This window comes from Lactuca virosa, chromosome 7 (genome assembly GCF_052849685.1).
Source record: "Lactuca virosa cultivar CGN04683 chromosome 7, Lactuca_virosa_CGN04683_v6, whole genome shotgun sequence".
Taxonomy (NCBI): Eukaryota; Viridiplantae; Streptophyta; class Magnoliopsida; order Asterales; family Asteraceae; genus Lactuca; species Lactuca virosa.
The window spans coordinates 76992080-77000263 of record NC_136432.1 but is presented as its reverse complement, the minus strand read 5'-3'; the positions used below and the strand labels follow the sequence as shown (position 1 = coordinate 77000263).

Genomic DNA, 8184 nt, shown 5'->3' with positions numbered 1-8184 from the left:
ATGTCGGGCCCAATCAACCATCAGGTTGGAATACCCCAGGCCTATTGACTGATGCACAAAGCAGTCCAGTCTCACCACATACAATACTATCATATCGGGTCCAATTAACCACCGGGTTGGAATACCCTAGGCTGAATCAACCATCGGATTGGAATGCCAATATACAACGGGTCTAATCATCCTCGGGATGGAATACCCTCCAGCCCAATCAACCATCAGGTTGGAATGCCTCTGGTTTGTTGCCTCATGCACGTAGCAGTAACCTCAACCACCAACCAACATATAACCAGTCAACAGACAATCTGAAAAATCTTACATATCACTAAGCATAGCACCATCCTATATACCAGGATACAGATCTAACAAATCACTACAGCATACCAACATACGATAAACCAGGATAACAATCTAAAGGGTCGGACTTGGTGCCTTCGACCCGAAAGTAGAGTGAGGAAAACTCACCTCAATTCGTTGATACTCAAATGCATGTCCGAGTTGCTGAACCGGATAACCTCACGCCAACTAACAAATACAATCATAATCAATAATTATTCAGATAATCCAAAATACAAGGCCCAATCTATAATCCAACTTCATAAAGGGTAAAAGACCATTCTACCCTTTTCCTTACTTGGCCCGAAACCATGCCTAATACCACATCTCAAACACCATCCAAAATACCCAAAATACTTTTGGTCACACTTGGTCAAAAGTCAACGGTCAGCAGGCCCTCACGATGTGACCATCTATAGCCTACATCGTGGGCCGCTATAGGACAAAATAATCGAGGCTGCAACCCTCATGACATGTCACACTTAATCCGTTAAGATGTTAATCCATCTTTTCCAGGAGGCTTCCTAACACTCCTAGGGTCATAAAAATCGATGCTTTAAGGCCTTGTATGTCCAATACAAGACACAAGCTCAAAATGGGTCATTTATGGAGAAAAGGAGGATCAATTCTCATGCATGAACTCCAACATCATCCAAACTTCAGATCCATGACATATAAGCATCGAGGGACCCTAAGGACCCATAAAGTTGCCAACTTTATGGAGTCCCAATACTCCAACTCTTAAGATCTTGGATAAATATGCATAAAAACTTAGATCTATCAACAAGGAAACATAAAGCTTGGATCTTGATTACTCGCATTGGTCTAAAAGTGTAGCTAAAGGTTGCAAATGAGGCATCTAAACTGCAACTATGCTTCCATCGTGATCTCCTCCTCTTCAAACCATCAAAACTCCACCAAAAGCTTAAGAAACACAAAGAAAGGCTAGGGTTAGGGCTTTACTGAGTTAGGGGAAGGTGGAGGCTGAGAAATGAACCTTAAAACCGAGTTAAGGGGGCTTAAATATGTGGGAAACCCTAAAACTTCGTGGGCTTGGGCTGCAGCGAACCTCATTTCATGAGATCTTATTGCGCATGTTGTGAGCTCAATCCTGGATAGAATCTTCATGTGGCCCTCCTCACGTCGTGAGCCTCCATGTCACACGTTGTGAGGACCCCTTTTTCACCAAAATCCAATCTTTTGACCCACCGAAAGCCTATTTCGATTCATCCAAGGAAACGGATGTTACAAGTTCACAATGTTTTCTTGTTAACAATAGTTAGACATCTTTGTTAAAACTAATGTGAATCGAATGCACTTCTTTCTCTTTTGACAAAATATGATTATCTTGTTAAATCTAAACAATAAACTGCCATCGTGATCAACAATTCATTGGCCGTAAGATTTAAAAACCGATTCATTATTATATGCATTGATGGCTTTTGGACTAGATCATGTTGTAGTTTATTGCAATCAATATTACAAAAAATCACAGCGGAAACAATTGAAAAGTATAAACGAACATATATTGGTTAACAAAAACAACACATACACCTTTTTGCACTCGTAGCTAATACAAGTCAAGAGATCAAAACAACTCTCATGTACCGATATCCACACACGAGTAGGGTAACTATCAACAATTAGGTACTAGCCTTAGGGAAGTTTTAGTCAGTAACTGAGTTGTTAATTAAGCCAATAAACTTCACTTGAATGCATAAGAAGATACAAAAGAACCGCTATTTAATTGGTATACTTTCAGCCCCAATTAAGTTATGTTAAATATTAGCATTATGCCTTTATATATATACTACCTATTTTGGTCCGATGGGGTTTAGATGAGCATGTGGCTTCCCACTGACAAATTTTATACAATCACCTAAGCAAAACCATATATGACCAAACACTAGCTACTAGAAAATAGGTCTTTAATGACATGCATTTCTTGTCACTAAAGGGCATATGACACAAATATGTGTCATTAAAGCCTCAAACATTTGTGTGTTATAATTTGATGACATACAATTTTGTGTGTCGAAATTTTGCTATATACAATTATGATTTTTACTAATTAAATCACATTCAATAATTTCATTATACAAAGAAATATAACGTATACACAGCAAGACAATTCATTACACCGAAAATATAACGTCATATGCAAAGTAGTGTAAAACAGTTGTTCGGCATATTCCTTAGCAATCTTCTCGACCTTAACAATAACATTATCAATTCCTCCAACTATATAAATGCATTTTTAAAAAGATCATCATACTTTCCATCCAAAACATCCTCCTCAAATCAACATTTTTGGCAAAACAAACAATACTGGGCCGATAACGTAATTTATTAAACTGGAAATCTACAAGTAATTGAAACTTAACAAAATAATTTTTCTAAAAGGGTATCGAGGAAATGTTGATTTAAAAAAATATTTCATGTTTTTAATTTTTGAAAAACATGTAAGTTTAATAAAACAAGCCATTGACACTTATCAATTTCACTGTTAGAAAATTCATCTTTTACTTTATGTACAAGAGTGATGTTTGACTTTGACCTAAGTTACCCCTTTTTTTCACTTGTTGAACCTGTACTACCTTTGAAGTGTATTATATTAAATATAATATTATTATCCTTGGATAAATGACAGAAGAAAGAAGTCGAGTCATAATGGAAAAGTTGGACTTGACATTGTTTGATAGAAACAAAAATCTACTTTTAAGAATTAAAAGATCACCAAACCAGTTATATAAAACCCTTCAAGTATCGGAAAACCGCTTGTCTTTTAGCAACAAAAGACAAATTGGCTTGCACATGGCACTCTTGACTTGGTCACGTTAGCTTTCATGCCTTAAAAAAAATCTGAAATAAATATGAGAATCGGTGTTCCAAGGATTAAACACCCAAACCAAGTGTGTGAATGATGTATTCTTGCCCAAAAAAAAATATGAATTCCATTCCTAAATCAAGTAATTTTTCGATCTTAAAAACATCTACAACTTGTTCATGTAGATTTATGCGGTCCGATTACACCCACCTCTATTAGAGGAACACAATATTTCATTCTCTTGGTAGATGATTTTAATCGGTGGATGTGGTTTTATATGTTATCTAGGAAGTTTGAAATCCAGGGTATTTTCAAATAGTTCAAGTTGATATATGAAAAATGTTCAAGTTATGAATTAAAGACACTTCGAATGGATCTAGGAGAGAGTTCATTTCAAAAGAATTTTTGTTATTTTGTGAAAACAAAATGACATCAAAGGCATCTTACGTAGAGCTGACAAAAATCGACTCAACCCACCAACGCAACCCGAACCCAACCCAAAATTAGCAGGTTGGGTTGAAATTTTAAACCCATTTAGGTTAAACGGGTCAACCCACTTAACCTATTTAATTAAATAGGTTGGGTTGGGTAAAAGTTATCAACCCGTTTTCAACCCACCAACCTATTTAACTTTAATATATATTTAACTTAATAATTATTTGAATATTACCATGTATTAATCTAAGTATTAATTTATAAACTACAATGTTCTATTGTTATTTATTTTTTAAGTTTTTAATTTATTTTTTTATTTTTTTGTCAAATAAAGGAGAATAGAAAATGATGTGCCAAAAGTAAAAAAAGCTTTAGAGACGTTAACCATTATAGATACTCTAATAAAAGCTCGAGAAAGTTTCAGATTCTTTATATTTAAAAAAACAAAGAAACTTAATAATCTGAAGGGTATAAATGATTTATGGTTGTTGCGTCTTTTGGAATTCTCTTGATTGTTATGGTATTATGTATTAATTGGGTTTAAATATGATCTCATGTGATATGATGTAGATACTTGTGCATTAGTTTCATGAGACGATACTATTATATTTGCCTATATATTAATTTTTCGAATTTAATTTTTTGTGTTGCATTTGACGATTTTTCTAAATGATTGAGGTGCATTGCATTTGTTTGGTATTATCCTTGGCAGCCTAGATACCCTTATTAGACTTCATAAGACCTTCATATTCATGAGCACTGGATTTTTGTTGATTACCCTCAATAAAACCCTAAGAATTTTCTTTTGAATGATGCATTACTTAGTCAGATTGGATTGCATTCATGTAAATGCCATGGGTACTCAAAACACAAACTTCACCAAACAGGAGAAATATGCTATCCATTTAACAATCTAATGAATGTGAATTGTACCCTAATTTTCCAATAGTACTTTGTGATTTATATGATTTGGTTAAATATGCATCTATGTTACTGTTTATCAATCATGTCATGTGAAAGGTTAATTGATGACTACATTATACAACTTGCTTTTACAACCGAGTTGGATGTAACATGTATAATGCAGTTATATCTCAACAACCGCCTCACGTATATAACTCTGGTAACAGCATTAAGATCATTGGTGTCTTATATTAAGACATTAAATGGCAAGACTATGAGATAAACAATGTTTGATAGATGAAATAATATGGGTCAGTTGCTTAATGAAATCATAACCTTATTTAACAAATAATGATGTTTTGAAATATAATGACCAATCCTTTTTAAAAAAACCAATATATATTTTTCCATCAAATTATATGGTTGATATTTTTAATATACAACGAAGTCATAATAATAATAATAATAATAATAATAATAATAATAATAATAATAAAATCAATCTTGTAGACAATAATAAGTATAAAACCTACATAACAAAATATGATTTATGAAAATGCAAATTCCTTCATGGCAAAAAGATAACAAACTACTATCAATATCAATATTGTCAGAATAGTTATCATAGATATTCTTTCCTAAAGTTCTTACATCAACTCAAAACTAAGTCATCTAACTTCCTCATGGTTATGGGAAATGTGTGTTTCTACATGTATGAATTTTACATACAAATAAATATAATTTTTGTTATCCACCAAAATAGGTGCTTTTAAGTTAATACAAAATGCAAAACTACTTAACAAATACTTACTTTCCAACCAAGTTCATAGTAAGTGCTCATCATAATGTCAACAATTTATTAAATGTCATAATAGTTACACTACCAACATTCTTGTTGTTGGTTGCACTAAATTCTAATTATATGTTGATTAAAATGAATAGTAAATTTTAGTTTTGGTCCTTTCAGTATGTGTAACACTCCATATTTCATACACTAAAAATATAAAATTTCAAAAGAAATATGTTACGAATTAAAGTCATATCATATGAAAACTTGACCCTTTCAAAATACATTTCCAAAAGTGTTAGATAGCTTGTGAGTTACAATTTCACGTCAAACAACCATAGAGAAGCTATATAAGAACCAAATAGTCATAATACATAAATAATGACTAATGCTTTTTTCATTCTAATCGTAGTTATCTCAAGTGTTCTAATCTTCATCAAAAGGCATACTAAGAAGGTAAGTCTTCTATAACCCCCCCCCCCCCCCACCTTTATTTTTATTTTTAAATCTAGAATACATGTCATATAAAAAATCATAAAACAAATTGTCTCGTGTGTTACATACATATTAGATATAAAACTTTCACATCTAAAACAATTTGTTTTCATATTACTTTGCACTTCAAAAAGCATTCTTCAAACTGGACATGCCTCATGGCGAGATTAATCCTTCTTACTAAATAATAAAATGCCGCTCATTCATATGCAATTTCATATCAAAGCATTTGTGCAATCCAAAAATTCTCTATATTTTATATATTTCAAATTTCAAAACTTGCTCAAATTATCAATATATACTTTCATGTATATGCAACGCCATATAATGCATGATTCTAAACATATTGGATAGACTGCATTCGTAGATCTAGAAATGAAAAAATGGAAGTTCCAAATACTTGATAAAAATGAAAAAGATGATAACAAATTTCTTTGATATGAAATACTTTTATGAATTTTTTCTGTATCATAGAATTGTTTATTACAGTAACTTCGAAAAACAATTAGGAAACTTAAAGTGCTTTGTAGAGGAGACATCACAATATTTTATATTGCTGACTTTTGTACTGCATTTTCTCTGCTAATGCTAAATCTTAGCACAAATCACCGGAATGAAAATCACAAAATTTAAATTGAAGTTATTTTTTTATAAATGCTAATGTGTAAGGACCAATAATAAACAATACTCAAACTATAAAGGGGTAAAGTGTAAATTAATCAGGCATAAATATCTCTATCATCAACTCATCAAGTAGTCAATTTTCATTTGTAGATCTTTCAAACCTTCCTGAATCTCTAGCGCTCGAGATACTGAGTCGACTCGACGACTCGGCATCGGTAGCTTGCTGCCGTATGGCGAGTAAGACTTTCAATTCTGTATTTCCAGGCCTTCAGTCAATAGACCTTCAGTGGCGATTGAAATGGTACCTGGAATCAAGGTCCAGAGTTTCGAGTTCTTCAAGTTCTTCCCGATTTACTCCCTCTCTCAAGAGAGTTTTTCTGAATCTTGTATCAAACTTAAGTGCACTGGAATCTGTGCGTATTGGCGTCGAGAATCCACCCCCAGTTGTGTTGAACGCTGACTTTGAAGATGATGGCGATGATCTGCACATCACCGATGGGGGCTTCCTTAAGGAGTGGCTCCCTAGGGTTTCCGGAGCTTTGAAATTGCTTTCACTATCAGATTTTTGGATTCAGTCGAGTAGGCGTCCATCAGAAGTTTTGTCACTGATCTCTGCGCACTATAAGTTGGTTATATGCTGAAATCCTCCATTTTTATGTTCTGTAGCTCTATTGTTAAATTATGGAAATTGTTTACGGAAAATGAAATGGTCTTGCCAGGATCGATATTAATTATTCTGGTTCATATCAACTGATTTTTTTTTTTTTTAATTATCATTTGTGGTCAACTATCCTTTATTAGGGTTTATTAATGACCGATATTTATTGGTAATAAATGATATTTAATCATATTGAGGTCTTGATGCTTTAACTCGGTTGTTTTTGTTGTTGCAGGTCAAAATCTTATTGAATTAGAGCTGAAGAACGCATGGCTATCTGTACAAAACATGAACGCCATGCCAATGCTAACAAGTTTAACACTTGAACTCATAAGATTAGATGACAAAAATCTAACCGATTTAAATACATGTTTCCCAAATCTTCAAGTTCTGAACTTGATAGATGTTAGAGGTCTCAAAATGCCCATGATCCACCTCCTCAACCTGAAAACCTGCCATTGGACTGTAACAGATTCACCATCATATATATGTATAATCACACCCAATCTCATCACACTCAGACTCGAGTGTAGAAGTCCCGCTGCCCTTTATATTGAAGCTCCTTTGTGCTACAACTTGCATCTTTCACTTGATCACTTGAACGCGTTTGCAGTCAAAAAATTTCAGAACTTGAAAACTGTACAACTCGAGTGTTCAAACATTCGCTCCTTAATTCGTAAGTTTCATCGTATGAAAATCGTAGAAACGCTGACCTTAGATATAAGAGCAGGTGGAAATTCCAAATTTACCCTAGAGGTTTTATTCGCTACTTTCCTGAACATAACTTCTTTGTGTTTTAAACCAAGGGTTTGGTCAGAATTTGAGGTGTGGTGTGGCGACATTGGGCTTAAAGGCGTGAAAAGATTTTGTGGGTATTTGTCAGTGGTTGATCCTTTGATGACTTTCGCCTTGGTTGATCGCGTGTTAGAAGAATGCTTCAACTGTGTAGAAATCTCTTTACTCATCCACCGTGGTGTTGCTTCTAATGTATCAAAACATTGCATCACTAAGTGCATGGCTCAGTGGCCTGATCTGAAGTGGGGATGGGGGATTTGGGAGGAAGGAAGGGAAGATTCTTGGATCCCTGAAGAGCAATTACTTAAAACTCTTGAGGAGGAATGA

The 8184-nt window shown here is 33.9% G+C and overlaps 1 pseudogene; it reads left to right on the top strand.

Moving 5' to 3' along the window:
* Positions 1-6634: 6634 nt before the first annotated feature.
* LOC145126810 (F-box/LRR-repeat protein At4g29420 pseudogene) lies at positions 6635-8184 on the top strand (annotated as a pseudogene).